General features: G+C 37.6%; 1 protein-coding gene across 4 annotated transcripts in view; it reads right to left on the reverse strand.

The window, feature by feature from the left end:
• The window catches only part of PKIB (cAMP-dependent protein kinase inhibitor beta), a 124,820-nt gene extending 101,450 nt beyond the window's left edge, over positions 1-23,370 (reverse strand). The window contains exon 1 of one of the 4 annotated variants that reach the window (XM_066373344.1): positions 23,204-23,370. The gene's annotated coding sequence lies outside the window, so the exon portion shown is untranslated. The remainder of the gene's footprint in view (positions 1-23,203) is intronic. The other 3 variants (XM_066373347.1, XM_066373342.1, XM_066373346.1) reach the window with 3 other exon arrangements.
• Positions 23,371-23,819: the final 449 nt, after the last annotated feature.

Here is a 23,819-nt window from a genome sequence, read left to right on the forward strand (position 1 = left end):
CCCTGGTGGGCAGAGCGCCGCCCCATGGTGGGCGTGCCGGGTGGATCCCGGTCGGGCGCATGCGGGAGTCTGTCTGACTGTCTCTCCCTGTTTCCAGCTTCAGAAAAATGAAAAAAAAAAAAAAAAAAAAAGGAAGATCAGCAGCCAGAAATCAACACATTGCCAATGGACACGGAGACAGACTGGATGTGAAGAGAAAGACTAGGAAGTTCACGGGCCTTCTTGTTGTTCTTTCTCATGAGATATTTGGGGCTTAGAGTCTAGTAATTTTCCTAATAGAGCCCAAGACAAAAAAAAAAAATCACTGTTTTGTTAGTGTTCACATAAATTGATTGTCATAGTCCAGATTAATATCATACACACATACACATACACACACAATCCATACAACCTTTTTGTCTTTATTTCATTGAACATTGATCACAGTAAATTTTTCTGCTCCACTTGTTCTAGGGCCCCAGCATCGAAGGAGCAGAGCTCCCCCGGAGGTAGATAAAGAAAACGACCTTTCCTGCACCATACTCTGCAATAAACCAGGGAACACCTCTCTCCGAATTTATCACTGTGTCACCCTCAGCAAGTATCCACTGCAGAATTCAAGACAGGATTTATTTCATTTTTATTAGTGATAACATGTTTGAACACTATATAAAAATTCAGACATTACTCAATGATATTGAAATGAGATGCCATGGCACGTGTAAGAATGATAAAACTCTCTAGTTGAAATCCCTTACTCTCTTGGATGTTATAACCAGTGGTAGGATTCAGCTGGTTTGCACAGGTTTGGCAGAAGCAATATCTAATTTTTTATTGAGTTTGGCAAATGGCTTGTTAAAATGGCACTTGTAATCAGGGTTCTCTCTAAGGCAGGCGCCTGGGCAGCCACCCAATGTGGAAATCACAAATTTACATTCCTTACTCTTTTTTAATGTTCATCTTCATAACAGCGTATTCTAAGCGCCCATAGTAATGTTCATTCCGTCCACAGGTGAAAAAAATTGCAAGTGAGGATACCAATCAAGAAGCAATATGGAAATATCTTAAATAACAGTTTCATTGTGGGGTTTTTTGTCAGGTATTAATATTTTTTTCATTAATGTTTTAAAACTCATAGCATAATCTAGTTTTGTGTACCTCTTTTATTGTTCTTATTTAAGTATTAAATGCACGAAATAATAAACTACCATTCAGTATATCATTTTTTTATACTTTAAACAATCAATAGGGCAGAGAACTGGTTGTTAAATTATTTGAATCCCACCACTGGTTATAACTCAAATTTAGTTGATCTTGTTAGGTGAAACAATCCAATTTTTCAAGACATTACTGGGTCTTCTATAGAACTATATCAGTATTTTTAACTAGGACATACTACATATTCTCCCTACAAAAAAGTCTGTGATACTCTGCCCACAGCAACCACCATACCACATGAGTATTAGCCCAAGATAAGCTGTTTTCTTAAATTCAAACTGTAGTGCATTCGGAAGGTTGGTCAGAACTTTCTAATTTATTTATTCTATCCCCCTAAACATCAAGGAAAGGATTTTCAAATACATTGTTAGGATTGTTGCTTGAATCTCCTTTCTGTTTATGTGTACAGAAATTTTAATGTCAATATTTAAGTCTATCAATCTTTAATTATGGTGTCTGCCTTTAACATCATATTAGACAAGATTATAAAATTATTCACCAATCTATTTTCCTTCAGTTATATCCCATTACTTTCCTGCCTTAATTAATCTGCTATTTATTTGTATATTGTATGAATAAAATATCTAACTTTACAATTTTACCTACCTTAACCAATTCTTCAAATTGTGTTCATATAATAGTACTTTCTTCACTGACATAAAGTGCTATGTCTATTTTACATTTCTTGTATATGATTAAATCTGTTTGGGGAATTTTCAAGCTGATTTAGCTCCTTTAAGTGTCTATTTCAGTAAAAAGTATATTGTTTTAGTAATTTTAACTTTATAATATTTTTAGTACTTAGAATTAGAACTGCTTTCTAAATTATTCTTTATTTTCAAATTTTAATTTTTCCCAGGCTATTCATTCTTCCAGATGAATTTTAAGAGCCATTTTACCAACTTCTCCTTAAAAAAACTCTTTTGGTTTTAAATTGAACATCATTAACTTTATGCATTAATTTGGGGAAGCTAACATCATTATAATATTTTTCTCATGCAGGAATACAATGTAAATTTCCATTGCAGCTAATCTTTTGTGTTTTCCAATAAAATGTTTTATTTTCTTTATTAAAGTCTACATTATTATATACTTTATTCATAGATATATGATATTTCATTGCTATGATAAATGGGATTTTTTTCATCATGCTTTCAAATTTTAGCTGTTATAAGAAAGTCAATTGATTCATACACTTTTATCTTTTGAATGGCCACTTAACTGAAGTCTCTTGTTCTAATAGTTTTTCAGTTTATTTTCTTGGGATTTTTATTGAAAAATACAGTTTTTGAAGATAAAAGATGTCACTTTCTTTTCTAATAGCTGTAACTAATTTTTTTTTTTTTAATGAGAGAGAGAGAGAACTAGACAGACAGGGACAGACAGACAGGAAGGGAGAGAGATGAGAAGCATCAACTCATAGTTGCAGCACTTTAGTTGTTCATTGATTGCTTCTCATACATGCCTGGGGGGGGCTCCAGCTGAGCCAGTGACCCCTTGCTCAAGCCAGCAAACCTTGGGCTCAAGCCAGCGGCCTTGAGCTTCAAGCCAGCGACCTTTAGGCTCAAAACAGCGACCATGGGGTCATGTCTATGATCCCACTCTGAAGCCAATGAACCCAAGCTCAAGCTGTTGAGCTGGCACACAAGCCAGATGAGCCCGGGCGCTCAAGCCAACCATGTCAGGGTTTGATACCTGGTCAGTGTTCCAGGTCAATGATCTATCTACTGCGCCACCACCTGGGCAAGCTAATAATTGTAACTTTAGAGCGGCAGCATACCATACTATTAAAGATTAAACTCATAGTTAAGACACTTGAGCTACCATTTTTTAGTTGTGTGACCTTGGTTAAGTTATTTAGCATCTCTGGGACTCAGTTTTCTAATTTTTAAACTGAGAATAATAGTAGTCCATATCTCCTAGCATTATTGTAAAGATTAAATGAGTTAATATTTGTGAAGTATTTAAAAATGTTTCTAGCACATACAATAAGAATTCTTTAAATGTTAGTCTTTTAAAAGTTTATTGCATTGGCTAGAATTCATAGAATGATGTAAACTGTAAGTGATAAAGTTGGGCATATAATAACTCTAACATTTTTCTGTTTTCTTAAAATTGATTTTTCAAAATTTAATAACATTTCTCTATTCCTAAACTACTATGCTGTGTGTATATTTTTCTTAAAAGAAATTCAGTTGCATTTTCTCAAATGTCATTTGAAATCTATTAGGAAGTAAAAAAAAATAAGAGTTTTATTTTTTAGTCTATGATTATAAAATTACTTTAATAAATTCCCCAATATTGAAACATTTGTACATTTCAAAAATATACACCATTTTGTTCTATTTTATTTTGTATCAATAAAATTTGTTGATACAAAAAAAATTGTTTCTATATTCCTGTAGCTAGTATTTCAATAAATTTTTTGAGATTTTTTTGCTACTCTTATTAGTTTTTTTGTTTTAGTATTATGTTTTTCATTAAATAAATCAAAAAAATATTTCATCTCTTTGTAGCTTACAGACTAATGTATTCCTTTAAAATGTATCTTTTCAATCACTAACTATAAATACCAGATGAAAACAAGATAGTTTGCTCATCTGAACAGAGTAATTTAGTTCCTGCCAAATTGTTCTATCCAAGCTGATCAAGGACAGAGGCTCAAGCATCAGACAAAATTGGGCTCAAATCCTAACTTCACCACCCACTAGCTACATGTGTGCACTTGGCAAGGTGCACTTTTTTCATAGAGAATAGCCATACCTCCCTTATATTCCTCATAAAGAGTTATTGTGAGGAATACAGGAGATTATGCTCATAAATTAGTATACACTCCACCTGCAATAGAATCAATAAATTTTTATAAGTTAGTTTCAATTTTTCTTAAACATAAAATTAATGTTTATAATTTTACTTGTTGTTTTCTTAATATGAAGATTTTAGTTGTTTATGTAGAAATATAAATGCTTTTGATAAAATTGTTTATGTTAAATTATTTCATAATAAAAGATTTCAATGAAAATGAGAGCTGTCTTCCTCCTTAGCTCCCCTTTTATCCCACTGTGAGATGATGGAGTTCTGCCTCTAAACTTCCAACCTTCAGAGTGAGAGCACAGCCTTACCCCAAAGAAGGTATTGGATTCAACGTGGGCTCCAAGTCTACAAATCTGATGAGAGGCAATTCACAAAGGTAACACAATACAATTTTTGTGAAATATTAGGGTTGCAACAGGAATATAGCCTTAGTTTTAAAGGACACACTTTTGTATGGGTGAATATAAATATATATGTGCATATATGTATGTATATGTACAGTATATACAGTATAAGGTATCTATGCAGGGTGGGACAAAAGTAGGGTTACAAGTAGTGAGTATGCTAAACACAGTTTATTCTTGTATTATTTTTTATTATTGGTATTATTTTCCATACATGCAACTGTAAACCTACATTTGCCTCCCCCTATAGTATATACACAATGTGATTATAAACAGAGGTCTATATATATTCATATTCACCTCCTCAAATAGATGTCATATATATATATATATATATATATATATATATATATATATATACACACACACATACACACAGTACAGTGTGTTATATATATCATTGTCACATAATATGCCATTTAAATACAGGACTATGTAAAAGTAGGTTAATAATAAATAATACAAGAAAAAACTTTCTTGTATACTCACAACTGTAACCCTATTTTTCCCAGTGTATATAAAATATATATGATATATAGAAAGATATCTAGACATATATCATTTGTAAATATAAACCTATTTCTCAAAAAAGTACTTGAGATTTATGTCCACTTTCTGATTATTAATCTTTTACTGTGTATATTTGGTCTAGTTACTTAACTTTTCTGGGCAGGACTAGACTTCCCCATAGGTAAAATACCATATACTTATTACATTGAGTTGTTGGGAGACTTACATGACATAATTTAAGTCATACAGAACAATGTCTGGCATATACCATACCTAAAATGTTTTAGATTTATTAATACTTTTAAATAACAAGAATAAATAGAATGTTCTTGCCAATGATATATATGATAAACATAGCAAAAAAGGATCACTTTTAAACAGTAAGTATCTTTGAATAAGGCATCTTAGAAAAACATGTAAATTTTCTATTACAATTGATATATCTCAGGAGTACTCTAACTCAATGGCTTAGACATATTAGTGGGTATGCATATATGTGTGTATAAAACTAAAGCCTGCGTGTAATTCTTGAGCAGAATTTTTAAGTTTTTTTTTAATATAGGTTCCTATAAAAAAGTGCAGACCCCAGTGCCAATAAGGAAATTCCACTTTGTATCCTGAGCAAAGCCGTGCCCCCTGAACCCTTTGGGTCAGCAGGCAAACAGTTTCCGCCCAAAGCCAGAGAGGTCTTGAATGAAAAGGTGGTGGGACAGAAGGAGTTAAGAAAGGTTTATATTATACTATTTCTCTCTAGCTGGCCAATGTTAATTATTTCTCAAACTTAACAGTTGCATGTTTCTCCACTTTATACTTTAACTTCAGATGGAACTGTGTGTTATTCCAAGATCTTGAAAGAGCTCAAGTTTGGCTGTTCAAATATGTGCCTCAATCTTCAGGAGAAGCCACTGCTCAACACCGGCAACTTGAAGGCCTAAAAGCCGAACTCAAGCCTTCTTATAAGAGCTTATTAGTTTCGACATGTTATCAACTCTCCTGAAGAGTCATTTACAGACTCTGTTAAATATTAAAAATAAAATAAGATGTAGTCCAGATGAGTTATCTTCAGACTTTTCTATACAGAAAAAAAATTCAAAGCAGTATCTTAAATAGTGTAGCAGATTCTTGCATTGATACTGAGTCAAATACTTCACCATATCAGACCCACTTGACAAGAACAGGGTTAGCTTGTTGGCTTTTCTCAAATGTAAATATTTGCTTTGGCTAAATAATGTTGATAGGAAAAGTTACATATTTAATGTAGCATAAAGAAAAATTACTCTCCATTGACCCAGAAAATTTACCTGCCACGAAACCTGAAGGAGAAAGAAACTGGAATGAAGGTACTTGAAGTGAGAACTCTCGCTGCCACAACTACCTGCCTTGCGCCAAGTTCATGTTTAATTGAATTTACATCAATAATTCCAAACATTGCTGCAAGTTCATAGAACATACGTTATCGTCTTTGATTCTATATACTTACTGCTAGTAACTCGTTTGCCTCTGAGGAAGGCTTGGCCCCCTGCCGGGCTGTGATGCTCCCATGAGGCAGGGCCTGCGACTACTGTGAACTCCATGGGGGATGATGCATCATCGAGCCCCTGGTTGCTCAGTAACAACCCCTTATGACTGCTACTCTGGGACTGCTAGGCAACAGTCTGACCCAGCTGCTCCCAGAGCACTGCCTCTCAAGGGGGCCAGATTAACAGGAGGCCAGGGGCCCGAAGTGACTAGTTACATAATTTATACACATTTCTCGGAATGCTCTCCAACTGTCGCTACATAAAAATCAGAGCAGAGTTAGTTCCTAGCCTTGAATATAACCTTAATTTAAATGCTATCCTTGGACCTTTAGAGAAGGTTGACAGAAAACTGATGTGTCAGAGCCAAAATCCGTGACCAAAAAAAAAAAAGAGTCTGTTGAAGAAAAGTACACACACACATAAAAAAAGGCCATTCCTTTTTACACCATGTTTAAAATATGACTGTCAAAGCTTTCATAATTTCAAAGAATTTTGCTATCTAGATATTTTCTGTTAACAGACAAAAAACGGGGGAAACATAACAATTAAACCACATTACTCTTACGGCAAACCTGTTCCTAAAATATTTTAACACAACTCTATTCAAGTATAGCAATTTCTAAGACCTTCAATTCTTAGCTAGAGTTAAACTCACATTTACATCTTTAGTCTCAATGTCTCTCTCATTCTAGAGTTTTTACCCAAACTTACTAAATCTAAATTAGTCATATTTTTTCATCCATATCCAACCTACCTCTTAGGATGAAAGCAACAACTCAGTCACCAATTTAAAAACCTACTCATTAAAACATGGGCGCAGCCTTGCCCCATCTTCACTGTTCCTAACCTCTGTACCTCTCTGCTGTAAAGGAAGAGGTATGTGCTCCGGGACACCTGGACTTGCAGCCAGTACACCACAATACAGATAAGATTCTGCCACTCCACTAACTCAAAATAGTCAAATCCAAGCCACTTAGCATGACATGCAAGCACTTCTGAGACTACTTCCTGTTGAACTTCCATCCAGATATGCTGTCACATATGATTTAACTATAGTTCCCTAAATACATCACACACTTGAAATCTCTTTCTTCCTCCTAGCACGTATTCTCCTTTGCCTGGCAAACTACTGATTATCATTCAAGTCCTAGCAATAACATTACCTCCTTTGAGAAACTATCCCTGATTTTAGAATTACTTATAACCACCTCTGAATGCCTTTATATAATACTTGATTCATACTACTATGGTGTCATCAGTCACATTGTGTTACAGTCATTTACCTACTCAACATCAATCCTACGTTCTTCAAGGGCTAGGACCTTGTTCTAGTCATCTTGGTCACCTCAGCGCCTGACATTTGCTTCAGCATTAAAGAGGTATTTATACTACAGTTTATTAGTGACTAGAGAGCTGTAATCTTAGGCAAAATTATAAACTACATGAGGATTGGGCATCTTTAACCTCTTAATTAACCAGGGATGGGTAATAAATCAATTTACAGAAAACAAGAACTTAACCTCCTTATTCTGGATTGCTCTTCTTCTCCCTAAACTATGCTGAATCATAGAGGACAAAGAGCAGATTCCTCTGCAGTGATTCAATTCATCCAGTAATATGGCTAAAATAATCAGATGACCTGTGCCCCTTTTATTATAATCATAACAACATGATAATAAATGGAGCTACATGGTCAGGTAGCCAAATCACTCCAAACTGGTCTGGAGATGGTCTTAGGGAAGATAATTTCCCATTCAAATTAGCAGCTCTGAAAGCAGGTTTTTCAGGATCTTGGTTTACCTAAAGCAGCGAAGGAAGTATAAAAGAAACAAACAAAAACTAAGGCTAAATAAAAAAACAAGTAAAGTTATTCTAATTTTATAACCTCTTAAAACATTACTTCACAAAATAGTATTTACTGTCTCCTTCAAAGCACTAATTAACAAAATAAATAGGAACATGAGCAAACAGCACACAAAAGGCCACAAATGCAGCAGTGAAGCATAATATCTCAAAGCTATGTAACTTCGTACCTCACCACCTCAGGAGCTAAGGATATCGGCTTCCCTTTTCAAATAAAACAATGTTTTAATGAGTTTTTTTTTTTTACTTAAGTTCATTCACTTATACAACCATATTGCCAAATATTTTGACATTAGTAATAATATGATTGTCTAAATTAATCCGTGCAACTCAAATTCTACTCAGTGGAAATCTGAACTGTTAGCTTGTATTAAACTGAGAGAATTCTTAGCCTATTATTAGGTTGTGCGTTCTATATACTGCTAAGGCTGTGCTTCTCCAACTAGGAAATCTGTAACCTTAAAGATACTTGACTGTATGTTGAAGGTACTTAGAACCATATGATAAATTTAGCATATAAATGCAGTCTTATTGATAGTATATATATATATATATATGCTTTAATATATATATTAAAGGCCCTGGCCAGCTGGCTCAGCAATAGAGTGTTGGCTCGGCATGTGGAAGTCCTGGGTTCGATTCCGGTCAGGGCACACAGGAGAAGCACCCATCTGCTTCTCCACCCTTTCCCCTCTCCTTTCTCTCTCTCTCTCTCTCTTCCCCTCCTGCAGCCAAGGCTCCATTGGAGCAAAGTTGGCTCGGCCTCTGAGGATGGCTCCATGGCCTCTGCCACAGGCGCTAGAATGGCTCCAGCGGAAACTGAGCAATGTCCCAGATGGGCAGAGCATCGACCTCCAGTGGGCATGCCGGGTGGATCCTGGTCAGGCACATGCGGGAGTCTGTCTGACTGCCTCCCCGCTTCTAACTTTGGAAAAATACCAAAAAAAAAAAAGTAGAATGACAAATTTATAAGTTGAATATGAAATTTCAAAGAACCTTAGCACTTTCAAAAAAATTTATTGATTTTAGAGAGGGGAAGGGAGAGAAAGAGAGAAACAAAAACATCGATCTGTTTCTGTATGTGCTCTAACTGGGGATTGAAACATCAACCTCTGTGTATCAGGACGATGCTCTAATCAATTGAGCAATACTCCAGCAAACATGAACTTTTGCACTTTTTTATGAAGCACTTTAAGTTATGCTTCTAGATTTCTAGAAATACTTTTTTGGAAAAGAGTGAGAAACCCTCTTCTTGTGGATTCTCTCTTGGTATATGTTGAGGGAAAGATTTCTTCACTCTCATGCAAAAAATACAAATAGCTTTGGCATACACCTACTGCTACTACTGACCTCAAAGTTCTATTCCACTTAGGCATACCATTACTGTTTTATTGCACTTAACATTTGTACTATCTTTTTTTTTTTTTCAGAGACAGAGAGAGTCAGAGAGAGGGAGGGATAGATAGGGACAGACAGACAGGAACGAAGAGAGATGAGAAGCATCAATCATCAGTTTTTCGTTGCAACACCTTAGTTGTTCATTGATTGCCTTCTTATATGTGCCTTGACCATGGCAGACCGAGTAACCCCTTGCTCAAGCCAGCAACCTTGGGTCCAAGCCGGTGAGCTTTTGCTCAAACCAGATGAGCCCGCGCTCAAGCTGGCGACCTCGGGATCTCAAACCTGGGTCCTCCACATCCCAGTCCAATGCTCTATCCACTGCGCCACCACCTGGTCAGACTGTACTGTCTTTTTTATTTTGTGGTTAAAATATCTTTCTCCAAATTAGTCTTAAATTTTTCTGCAGGTACTTCACAAAACCAGTCTAAATCCCTATATAATTAAGATAGTACCATCTCATTCAGGATAGTCCTGCAATGACACAATGGTCACAAGTAATGGAGGATGTACTCCTCCTGGACTGGATGCCAGGAAGTGTGTGGGGTATTTGACAATGATTAATCATAACACTAAACTTATAAATAAATAGTAGCATCACTATACTATAAAGAGAGAGAGAGGAAGAAACTAAGTCCACAAAAAATAAGTATATCAAGATCTAACTCCAAATGTTCTGATTATTTCTTTCTCACATTTCAATGCCTGCTTTCTCAAGCATTCATTTCTTCAAGCTAAATATCTCTATTTTATGGACTATTCCTTCCATCACTTCTGCAATAACTCACCATCCTGAGCAATGTTTGTGTGTGCATGTTTGTGTGCATGTGTGTTTATTTGCAGAACTAGAATGTCCAGGATAAATTTATCATGGCAGCCCAGAGTTGGGCCTTCACTTCTCTTGTTCTGGATAAGATACTGCACAGTGGTCGGCAAACTCATTAGTCAACAGAGCCAAATATCAACAGTAGAATGATTGAAATTTCTTTTGAGAGCCAAATTTTTTAAACTTAAACTATATAGGTAGGTACATTGTTATTAACTTAATTAGGGTACTCCTAAGCTGTCCTTTGCCCCTGCACTCAAGGGGCCAAAGAGCCGCATGTAGCTCGCAAGCCACCATTTGCCGACCAGGGTGCAAGTACTACAACTTAAAAATTTACCTTTGTTGAATAGCAACTTGATACTACCAATTCATATTGAATAGGCCATAAACCAAAATCTTTTAGTATTTTCAAAAATAGATTCTTCTAATAACCATTCTTTCTCTAGATAGAGAATCTTTATAAATGTATACAATTTTTATTCAAAGAAAAAATAAAACCCACCCTTCTCAAACTATTCCAAAAAATTCTAAAGGATAGAAGATACCCAAGCTCTTTCTACAAAGCCTGCATTATACTGATTGAAAACCAGATAAAGTCACTACAAAAAAAGAAAGTTATAAATCAATATCCGTGATAAGCAGGGACATTTCAAAAATCCTCAACAAAATATTAACACACCAGATCTAGCAATACATTAAAAAGATCATACACTATGACCAAGGGGAATTTACTCCTGGGACTCAAGGTTAGTACAATATCTGCACATCGATTAATGTGTTACACCACATAAATAAAATGAAGGATAAAAATCAATGGATGCAGAAATGCCTTTAACAAAATCTAGCACACATTTATGATAAAAAAAAAAAAAACTCTTAGCAAAATGGAAACAGAGGAATATACTTCAACATAATAAAGGCCATATATCACAAACCAACAGTAACATCATACATAATGGGGAAAAACTGCAAGTGTTTTTCTTAAGATAAAGAACAAAACAGAAAGGTCCACTTTCATAACTCTTATACAACATAGTACTGGAAGTTCTAGCCACATCAATCAGACAAGAAGAAATAAAAGACATCCAAATTGGAAAGGAAGAAGTAAAACTGCCTTTATTTGCAGCTGAAATGATAGTGTATATAGAGAAGCTTAAAGATTCCACCAAAAAACTATTAGAACTGATAAATGAATTCAGTAAAGTACCAGGATATAAAACAGATATTCAGAAATCAGTTGTATTTTTATACACCAATAATGAACTATGAGAAAGTGAAACTAATAAAAAAATCCCACTTAAAAATAAAATACTTGGGAATAAATTTAACCAAGGATGTGAAAGACCTGTACTTGAAAAATTAGGCCTGACCTGTGGTGGCTCAGTGGATAAAGCGTCGACCTAGAAATGCTGAGGTTGCTGGTTCGAAACCCTGGGCTTGCCTGGTCAAGGCACATATGGGAGTTGATGCTTCCTGCTCCTCCCCCCCTTCTCTCTCTCTCTGTCTCTCCTCTCTCTCTCTCTCTCTGTCTCTCCCTCTCCTCTCTAAAAAAAAATGAATAAATAAGAAAATAAAAAAAAAAGAAAAAAGAAAAATTATACAACACTGAAGAAATTGAAGAAGATGTAAATAAGTGGAAGCATATACCATACCAATAATAGAAAGAATTAACATTCTTAAAATGTCTATACTACCCAAAGCAATCTGTAGAATCAATGCAGTTTATATTATAACACTGTGTATTTCATAGAACGAAAAATTATGTGGAACCACAATAGATCACTGTAATCTTGAGAAAGAAGAGCAAAGTTGGTGGTATCATGATACCTAATACTAAACTATACTATTGTACAAAGCTGTAGTAATCAAAACAGCACACGGCACTGGAAAAAATAGATGTATAAATCAATGGAACAAAATGGAGAGTTCTTAAGTTAACCCATGCTTATATGGTCAATTAATATAGAACAAAAAGGCAAGAACATATATGGGGTAAAGATAGTGTATTTGCTTAAATGGTACTGGTTTGATAGATACATGCAAAAAAGTGAAACTAGACAATCTTCTTGTACCTTATACAAGAATAAACTCAAAATGGATTAAAGACTCAAATGATAGACTCAAAACTATAAAAGCCTGTGAAGAAAACAGACAGTAAGATCTTGGTCATTTCTTGTGGTAAATTTTTTTTTCTGATATGTCCCTTCAACAAGGGAAACAAAAATAAACAAATAGGATTATATCAAACTAAAAAGTTTTTGCACAGCAAAGGAAACAGTCAACAAAATGAAAAGACAACCTACTGATGAGAGAACATGTTCACCAATAATATGTCTGATAAAGGGTTAATATCCAGAATTTATGAAGAATTCATACAACTCAATACCAAAAAAAACAAGTGATCCAATTAAAAATGGGCTGAGGATCTGAATAGGCACTTCTCCAAAGAGGACATACAGTTGACAAATAGATATATGGAAAAAATGCTCAACTTCACTAATCATCAGAGAAATTCAAATTAAACCATAATGAAATATCACTTCACACCTGTCCGAATGGCTATCATCAATAAATCAACAAACAAGTCTTGGTGAGATCTGGAAAAAAGAGCCATCATGTACTGTTGGTGGGAATGCATACTGGTGCAGCTACTATGGAAAACAGTATGGAGGTTCTTCAAAAACTTAAAAATGGAACTGCCTTATGACCCAGTGATACCACTTCTGGGTATACCAGAAGAAACACAAAACACTAATTCAAAAGAATATGTGTACCCCAATGGGTTATTGCAGCATTATTTATAATAACCAAGATATGGAAGCAACTTAAGTGTCCAACAGACAAGTGAGTAAAGAAGGGGGAGTACATATATATAATGGAATATGACAAGGCCATAAAAAATAATGAAATCTTATCACATGTGACAGCATGAATGGACCTGAAGGATACAGAGAACAGATTGATGGTTGCCAGAGAATAGTGGGGTTTGAGGACTTAGTAAAAAAGGCAAAGGGATAAGAAGTACAAATTGGCCTGACCAGGTGGTGGCACAGTGGATAGATTGTCAAGCTGGGATGCGAAGGACCCAGGTTTGAAACCCCGAGGTCACCAGCTTGATCGTGGGCTCGCCAGCTTGAGCCAGGGTCACTGGCTTGAGCGTGGGATCATGGACATGACCCCATGTTTGCTAGCTTGAGCCCCAAGAGTTGCTGGCTTGAAGCCCAAGGTCACTGGCTTGAGCAAGGGGTTACTCGCTCTACTGTAGCCACCCCAGTCAAAGCACATATGAGAAAGCAATCAATGAACAACTAAAGTGCTGTAACGAAGAACTGATGTTTCTCATCTCTCTCCATTCCTGCCTGTCTGTCTCTGTCCCTCTCTCTGACTCTCTCAAAAAAAAAAGTATAAATTGGTAGCTACAAAAAAAGTCATGGGATATAAAGTACAGCATAGGAAATATAGTCAATAATATTTTAATAGCTATATATAGTGCCAGGTGGGTACTGGAAAAATCAAGGGAACATTTTGTAAAGTATATGATTATCTAACTACTCTACTGAAACTAATACAAAATAATATTAAATGTAAACTATAATTGAAAAATAAAATTTAAAAAAAGTTGAAAAAATATGCTGGATATAATAGTAAAATTAATAAAATGAGAAATATTGCAATAAATAAGATAAACAAAAAATGTATACATCTCTAGTTTTTATTTACATATAAACATGCTGTCAAAACACTTTTTGACTCATAAAGTACACTACTGATTATCTGACTCTCTGGTCAAAATCATTCAAGTATGTAGCCTTTACCAGGTAGTTCAATTGGTTAGAATGTGTCCTGATATGCCAAGGTTGCAGGTTTAATCTCCAGTCAGGGCACACACATGAATCAACCAATAAATGCATAAATAAGTGGGACAACAGTCAATGTTTCTCTCTCTCTCTCTCTCTCTCTCTCTCTCTCTCTCGTGTGTGTGTGTGTGTGTGTGTGTGTGTGTGTCTTTCTTCTCTTTCTGCAGTGGTTTTCAACTGCAGTCTGCAGACCAGTGCTGCTCCACCAGAAATTTCATGCAGGTCAGTGTAACAGTTAACCATGGTTAACTCTTTCATGGACCAGCACAAAATTCCTGGTGGACCAGTCTACGGACCGGTGGTTGAAAACCACTGCTCTAAAGACATCTAAATTTAAAATAAAAATAAAAAAATTTAGTCATTCAATGATGCAAATTAGCTACAAATTTAACACTAAAGTCTTCATTATGTTTCTTCACTACAACCCCAATGTATTTTTCTACCCTTACCTCCTCCCACTCCCTAAAATTCTCCACAACTCTGTCTTCTCTTTCCCCATATTTGTACCTTTGTTTATACTGTTCTTGCAATCAGGAATGTTTCGTTCACTCACTGAAATTCTATCAGTCTTTCAAAGACCATCCCAGTTACTACATTCTTTATAAAGTCTTCCCGATTAATTTCAAAATATATCTTTTTCTTCTTTAAAACCCACAGCATTTTTTACTTCTTTTGTGACACATTACAGTAAGCTTGGCAAACATATTATGTGTATTATCTTCCCTCATCTCACCCAAACAGATGGAATTTTAAGCTTCCTATAGGAAGGATGGAGTCTCACTCATTCTTGTATCCACCATATCCGCACAGGTATCTAAATCCAGGATGGGCTTTTAAACTTGTTTTAATTTAACTATTCATCTTAGAGATGTATACACTGTGTTCCAAAATTCCTTAAAATCTGAAATAAAGGGCATTTACATCCTTCCACAGAAATGAACCTAAATATAAATGAGCACACACAGCACTAAAATATGGAATTATAACTTTTATTTAGAATAATACAAGGACTTTTTGCAATGTATTGACTTAATGATGAAGAATTGAAATCAAATTCATACTGATGTAACTGTTGTCAAAAAACTGAAATCACAAGAGATTAGAAAACTTCTTCAGGTTCACATGATTAATTAAAAGCTGAGTTGGCCTCATGACAAAGCTTTTTAATTTCTATTTTAGTTATTTATTCCACTATTACTACTCAAATCATCTGCTGATATTTTTTAAGTTAGCTGCAAAAATATTTATGTAAATAAGGAAAATTCCATTTCCTTATTATTTCTCTCTAAATATTATTAAACAGATTATTTTTTAAATCCATTAATAACGATTAAAGCGAGTTATATTGAACAAAACTTAGTTACACAAAGATTACTTATTTTGCGACTTAACTATAAAGAATACAGTCAAGAATCAGAATATTAAAAAGTACTGCGGTTCAGTTTAAATAAACGTCATAAAACCTATACATTAATCATGCTTCTTCTTCATTCATAAGACATTGCTACAGGTTTTATCAGAGCCTGCTTATCTATGCCTGTTTTATTTTTAACCCGTTTATCACCAGTGTGGAAGGCAGTAAAATTTTGCCTAACATCCATTTCCCCTTTGAAGAGCCTTCCTTCCTATATTCACTCCATGTGAGTCAGTTGTTTCCGAGAATGAAGTTGACACCCAGACCTGACAAATCAGAGCATCATATATGCCGCTAGCCACAGTGATTAGTTCAGAAGTGGTATGTGACTCAACAAGCTTATTACGTGTTTTTTTTTTTTTTCAACCTACAAAATGCTTAAAGAGTAGGTTCGTGATGCAAATTAGTCCACATTAGGATTGGTGCCAAACCTACTAAGTAAAGATGGTTTTTTTCTTTTTGAATTTAAACTTGAGAAGTTAGACCGGGTGCTAGTGATAGCTATTTTGTCACTAAGCAGAGCCTGAGACTAAAGCCAAGTTGAAGGATATTAGAGCCAAAGAGTAGAAGGAAATTTGGTCTTTACAAAATAATTTGAGTTTCTGACCGGGCGGTGGCTCAGTGGATAGAGCGTCGGACTGGGATGCCAAGGACCAGGTGCGAGACCCCGAGGTTGCCGGCTTGAGCGTGGGTTCATCTGGTTTGGGCAAAAGCTCACTGACTTGGACCTAAGGTTGCTGGCTGGAGCAAGAGGTTACTCATTCTGCTGAAGGCCCACGGCCAGGGCACATATGAGAAAGCAATCAATGAACAACTAAGGTGTCGCAATGCGCAACGAAAAACTAATGATTGATGCTTCTCTTCTCTCTGTTGCTGTCTTCTCTTCTCTCTGTCTGTCTGTCCCTGTCTATCCCTCTCTCTGACTCTCTCTCTGTCTCTGTTAAAAAAATAATAATAATAATTTGAGTTCTAGATCAATTTGCGACTGAAGTCTGAGACATGTTAATCTGATAAATTCACCCTATCTCCTTAAGCCAATTTGATGTTGATTTCCTTTCATGGGCAACTGTAACATTCCTAACTAATGCACTTGGTTATCTGAGCTTCTCAACCCACAGTAGCTTAAAGGGGTCATAAAGAAATAGAGGGAATAGTAAGAGCTATCACATACAGTAAGTCCTTGCTTAACAGCATTGATAGGTTCTGAGACTTGAAGCAAAACAACCAGAGGTGGATTAAGGTCAGTTGAGGCCCCTGGCAGAGAAGAAAATATTGAACCCTTTACATTAGAAAGAAGTATGAACTTGGGGTTTTGCGGGGCCCTTCAGAAGTCGGGGCCCAGGACATGCACCCAGTGTGCCCACCATTAAATCTGCCTCTGAAAATGACATATAATGAAACTATACTTCTTACAAAAATTAGGAGATATTTTATAGCTTCATATTCATTTTGAAATATCAGCCCTGGCCGGTTGGCTCAGTGGTAGAGCGTCGGCCTGGCGTACGGAAGTCCCGGGTTCGATTCCCGGCCAGAGCACACAGAAGAAGTGCCCATCTGCTTCTCCACCCCTCCCCCTCTCCTTTCTCTCTGTCTCTCTCTTCCCCTCCCACAGCCAAGGCTCCATTGGAGCAAAGATGGCCCGGGCGCTGGGGATGGCTCCGTGGCCTCTGCCTCAGGCACTAGAGTGGCTCTGGTCACAACAGAGTGATGCCCCAGATGGGCAGAGGATCACTCCCTGGTGGGCGTGCCGGGTGGATCCCAGTCGGGCGCATGCGAGAGTCTGTCTGACTGCCTCCCCGTTTCCAGCTTCAGAAAAATACAAAAAAAAAAGAAGAAAGAAATATCCCTTAATTTTTGTGAGCGGTATGATTTACCAAGGCTAATTGATATAAGTGAGAGAATTAACTTTCTACAGCATCTCACCAATGTTATAACAAAATGATATTATTCAAGGATCTGCTCTACTTCAGATGAACTAATAGCTTTTAAAGTGAAGATGAAGACAAGTAAAAAGAAAATAATGAATTTCAAAAATTATTTAGTCTTTATGTCAAAGACTTAGTCCACATGATATACTGAAAAACCTCTCAATACCAGGAAAATGAAGCAGTTGATCATGTGACTTACTCAGAAGTATAAAGATTTTGCAATAATTTGTATAAACAAGAAGATATAGGCCATAGGCACAGAGAACTGCAGGCAGGTGGTGGCGAGACTCTAAGGTTGCTGTAGTTGTAGTGGATAGCGTGGTAAGGAACAAGCCAGAAGCACACAGAAGTTCTAAGGTTGTCCATTGACTTGTGCTGCTGAGCACAGAATCCACTGAGAAACCTCTTACTCCAAGCAGTAAGAGCATGCACAGTAAAAACAGATGAGTCAAATATTCGCCGTCCTAATGAACATGCATAGATATAAATCTTTGGAATGATATAAAAAAGGAATATAGGATGCTATGCCCAGAGAGTTTCTGAAATAGAAATTTTAGGAAGGAACAATTTCACATGCTAGCAAGCCCAGGGTGTTGCTACAAGAAGTGGTTGGGTGAGGAGTAAACGAAAAGGTTACTGCTGGAGTTGTGGAGGTCAAAACCGGAGAAGTTGTGGTATTGAATCTAAATATGAGATCACCTAAATTGAGGACAGAAGATGACTATGTATCAGTTGTGGGTGTTCAATGAAGGAGGGGTTTGTTCTAGTGGTGAGTGGACAATAGGAATGAGGAATGGTAGAGGATAGTGTAGCCAGATGGCTCAAAGGAACAGGGGTGAGTATAAGATGGTGGAGAAATAACGGTCCGGAGGTGGGATATCGCTACATGAAGGGCATGTGACACACCTCTCTACCCTGAGATTCATGTACTATGAAATAAACAGTCTCCAAGAAAGGGCTCAAGGGGAAGTGAACCTAGGGGGAGAGTCAAGTTTCAGGGCTAGGAGAAGAAAGTGAAGGTTAAGAACTCACTGTGATTGAGTAGGTGTTCCAGAGGGCATGATGGAATGATTTTGAATAACAAAAAGCGGAGATTAACTCAGAAAGACACAGCCCAAAGCATAATAAAATTTCAAGGCAGAGAGGAAAAATAAGTAAACAAATGATAAAAACAGAGATTTAAAGCATTACAAAATTATCTGTTTTGCAGGGCTAACAAAATGATATGTTCCGAAACTGGTAATATGAGAATTTAGGAACAGGCAACAGCTATGATGTGGGACATGGAATAATTTTTCACTTCTGGTGTGAGGTGTGAGTTACAGATGTATATCAAGGCAGCTTAGGGAAGCAATCAAAGAGGTTGTAGTCACATGTAAGAAGCCAGGAAAATATGTAGATGGAAAGTCTATAGGACTGCACAATGATAGGGACAGCTGTGAGAAAGTTTGGCAGGGGTGAGGGGCACAGGATTTAAATCAATGGGTAAAGAATCAGTTACAGAACAAGTTGAGACAAGACTAGCCATTTAAAAATAAAAATAATCAAATTAGATTCCCTACTAAAATAACTTCCAAAGGTTAACATTCTGAAAAAAAAAAAAAAAGACATCAAAAGTACTATAAAAAGTGTAGGTGAATATTTTTACAAGTTGGAAAGTCCTTCTCAAGCTTAACAAAATCAGAACTCAAGAAAAAATTGATAGCAGCTTTGACACCCATAAAATGTATTTTACGAAGCAATGTTCACGAAATAGTTAATGGCAAATAAAGAAATTGACTCAAAAATTTCAACATAACTGATATACAGAGTTAATATCCTTATGAATAAAAAACTCTTGAAGCAAACAAACAAAAAAAGGATTAAAAGTAGGCAAAGAATGTAAAAAAAGCAATTCATAAAAATAAATTTAAAATATCTGTTAAACTTTTTGGCCAACTAAAAATATTTAGCCTGACTAGCAATCAAAGAAATATAAATATGAGCTGTCTTTTTTCACTGATTTCAAAATTAAAAAATTTTGAAACAGTATGATAGTAAATACAGTGCGTCTGTAAAGTCATGGTGCACTTTTGACCGGTCACAGGAAAGCAACAAAAGATGATAGAAGTGTGAAATCTGCACCAAATAAAAGGAAAACTCTCCCAGTTTCACACCTATTCAGTGCAGTTCGATGTGGGCTCACGCACAGATTTTTTAGGGCTCCTTAGGTAGCTATCCCGTGTAACCTCTACAGACTCGTCACTGACTGATGGTCTACCAGAACAGGATTTCTCCACCAAACTGCCGGTTTCCTTCAACTGCTTAACCCACCGAGTTATTTCTATGTGGTAGCGCTTCCTTATAAATGCGCCGATATTCACGTTGCACTTTGGTCACGGATTCGAATTTAGCGAGCCACAGAACACACTGAACTTTCCTCTGTACCGTCCACATCTCGACTGGCATGGTCATGGGCTGCTCCCCTGTATACACGGTGTTATGTCATCATCTGCGCATGCACACATGCTGCCTCATCATCCTACAGAAACTGGGAGGGTTTTCCTTTTATTTGGTGCAGATTTCACCGTCTTTTATTGCTTTCCTGTGACCGGTCAAAAGTGCACCATGACTTTACGGACACACTGTATATTATTTTATGTACAAATTGTTATAGGATTTCTGAAAAATAATTATGCGGAATGTATCAAAAATCTCTAAAAAAAAGAATTGCTCTCACATAGCAATTTTATGAAAATTTAATTAAAGGAATTAATCAGTTTTTCATTGTGACACCCCAGTTGTTCATTGATTACTTTCTCGTATGTGCCTTGACAAGGGGGCTACAGAGAACGAGTGATTCTCTTGCTCAAGCCAATGACCTTAGGCTCAAGCCAGCAACCTTAGGCTCAAGCTAGCGACCATGGGGTCATGTATATGATCCTATGCTCAGGCCAGGGACCACAGTGTTTCCAACTTGGGTCCTCTGCGTTCCACCCTACGCTCTGTCCACTGCGCCACCTCCTGATCAGGTGAAATTTCAAAATTTTAAGTGTTCTTAATATTGTAATGGTTTTATGATTTAAAAAAAAATCAAGAAGAAAGAAGTTAATTAAACATTTAACAATCCTTTTATAAAATAATTTGAGATGTTCTTAGGTAAGAAGATGTCCTTAGATATATTTTAAACAGTCATCATTAGACAAAAATTTGTATTTCATTAATCCATATTTCAAGTGGATCATATTGAGACAAAACCTACAAAATGAAGAACTGAATTAAATTACTTTTAAGACCAACAATAATTATTGACAAATGATATGAAAAGTTTCCAACAAACTAGGTTAAATTAAGGTACCATTTCTACTCATGCATGAGTAAAAATTTTCTGTTTCCTCTCATTTTGGAGTTAGAACTGAAAGGTTTGTATTTCTTTTCAAAACATTCAAACCTAGAACTCAAAACATGGACTTCTCAGAGTTGTAACAATCTATGCTGGGTTTTACTTAAAGCTTAATATCATTTAGCAAAAGACACAAACATCTCAAGGAGCTGACCCAGATCTACCTTGTGAGGAAAGTATTCCTCTTTCCCCTGAAGACTTTCTTCTGCTGTTCGCTAAGGCAAATGGATAAAAACTGTGCCCCTCTCGTGAGGTAGACTGGCCCCATTTCCAGCCTGTCAAATCCGTGTGATATAATTGAATGGAAGACCTGAAATGACCTGCCTTAGACTTGTGCCTGGTTCAGTGGCGTAGGGCTTTGACCATGTTCTAAAACTAAATTATATGATGGTTTTACAACTTGGTAAAATTTCTTTAAAAATTATTGAAAGGGCTAACTTTCTAAGAAAAAAAAAACACTAAATTTCTAATATAAAATTGACTAAAGGAAAAATATTTTAACAAAAGTGGAATCTGGTACATTTTTAAATATCCTGTATAAGGTATTCCATTCGCCTTTGATATTTTATTGAAGTAGAGGGTTCTGGTAAGGATAAGACTAAAAAGTCAATTATTAAAAATATTTTTCAAAAAATATTTTTTCCAAAGTACACTTTGTTTCAAAATTGAATTATTTGGAAATCATTTAGTCTTCCAAAACGCCTTTTTAAAATAAATAAATAAATAAATAAATAAATAAATAAATAAATAAATAAATCCTTTAAAGATAGTGTCAGTAGTGGGTTATTGACCAGCAGGGGACGTACTAACAGGAAACAAAGAGGGTTTTCAACATGCTAGTTTTCACCAATCTTGATTCAGAACCTATGTCATTACTTTCTGTGAGTTTATGGTCATCAGCTCTCATTTTAATAATCCAAAATTCTGAGCGTTTGGATATTAAATCCCAGAAGAAATTTTTAAATGTGTGGCAATATCAATAAAAAAGAAAAACATCTCGGATTTTGAATCTACACGTATGCAAAGAAAAATGTAATAGTCAAAATAAATCTAATCCAGTATTTGTTCAGTATCCAACTATTCATGAGTTTTAGCTTTTTATTTTTTCCAGGTGAATGTTTAAATAGTCATCAGCCTCGAATTTCCACTGTCCAGTCTTGTACACCACCTGCAGTTTTCTGGTCTCTTTCTTCACATATTTTTAAGTGCTTTTCCGTATACACCCACTCAAGACAAGCGTTTTTCCAAAGGAACCGAGCTGGGATGCGCTCCGTAGGATAAACTCCCTAGGAAAATGGGACCAGCTGGTCCGCTCAACGAGGACTTGCCAGCCCCAGCCAGGGCAGCTGGTAAAGAAGGTTCATCCCCCTCACATCACTCCCAACGCTGAAGGCATTTTCAGGAGCTTCCCCAGTGGGCTGCAGCAGCAGCGGTCCGGACCCACGCACTCCATCCTCTAAGGTCCTGCGACCACCTTATCTTAGGGTCTTTCTCTGGCGCCAGCTCGGGTCCTAAACTCCGGTATAATCCAGTAGCTGCCGAGGACCCTTAGAATCATCTGACCTAATCACCCCCGTATTTTATCAAGAATGGAGGAAGACTGGTGAGGTGAGGTGACCTGGCTAAAGCCACGCAGCTCGACCCTGGCAGAACCGGCGCGAACCAGGTCTCTGCGAACCCCGCGGTCGCGCGCCGCGCCTGGGCTTCGGAACGCGCAGCCTTAGGAAAACGACGTGGCGTTGCTGCGAGAGGGGCGATGGGCTCAGCAACTTAGGACAGGTCACCCGTGTCCACCTGCAGGTCAGCGTGGGCAACAAGCAGGTGGCCAGAAATCCCTGGCCGCTGCCGTTGACCCGAGCGCCCCCTTTCACTCGGAAATTACCCTCGTTTGCGTGTGCACGAGGTGGGCGCCCGAGCAAAGGGCGCACAGGTTTCGAATCCCCCCCTGTGCCGGTGCCTACAGGGCGGAAAGGGGGAAAGTTGCACTCGCCGCGCTCTCGCTGGCTCGGTCTCCCCCGACTCCCCAAGTCCTTTCCCTCCATCCTCGCACCGGCGACACCCACTCCCGCTGCCCTCCGCCAGGTACGTACCAGCCGCGCGCAGAGCTCCCCGCCGGGCCCGGGCCAGGTGTCCTCCTGCGCGGGGCGCGCCCAGCCTCTCTGTGGCCGGAGCGGCGACGCGCGCTGGCTCGCGGCGGCCCCTACAGTCCGGGGGGATCCGCGGCGTCTGAGCGGTCGGGCTGAGGTGCAGCCCGGCGGCGGCGGCGACTCCGGGGGCGGAGGAAGCGGCCGCCGGGACCCGCCCCCGCGCTGTTGGACTCTGTGCTGCCTGGGTCGTCCCCGAGCTCTCGCGGCAAACGCGACAGCAGTTCTTCCCTGTTGGAGCCTTGGTCAGGACTCTTTTTTGCCTGCGTGCGCATTTAACAGACAACTAATCACCCGTAATCATCACAGAGCCAGTGTCCTCCCCGTCCGCCCGGCATTCTGTTTCCCTGGGTGACTGACTGCTCAGGGTCTGTTACGAATTGTCTTGATGCAACTACAGGAATCTCGCCTCTCTACCTGCTCCCAGACGCTGCAACTTGTCCTTCCGAACTCTGTATGCACAACACTGAGGTTTTGTGTTCCAGAAGTATTAAGGTTGCCCTTTGACCTAATGGTGACTGTTTCAAGAAGGTAGGAATGGCAGTTTTCTCATCTGCACCCG

This window comes from Saccopteryx leptura, chromosome 3 (assembly GCF_036850995.1).
Source record: "Saccopteryx leptura isolate mSacLep1 chromosome 3, mSacLep1_pri_phased_curated, whole genome shotgun sequence".
Taxonomy (NCBI): Eukaryota; Metazoa; Chordata; class Mammalia; order Chiroptera; family Emballonuridae; genus Saccopteryx; species Saccopteryx leptura.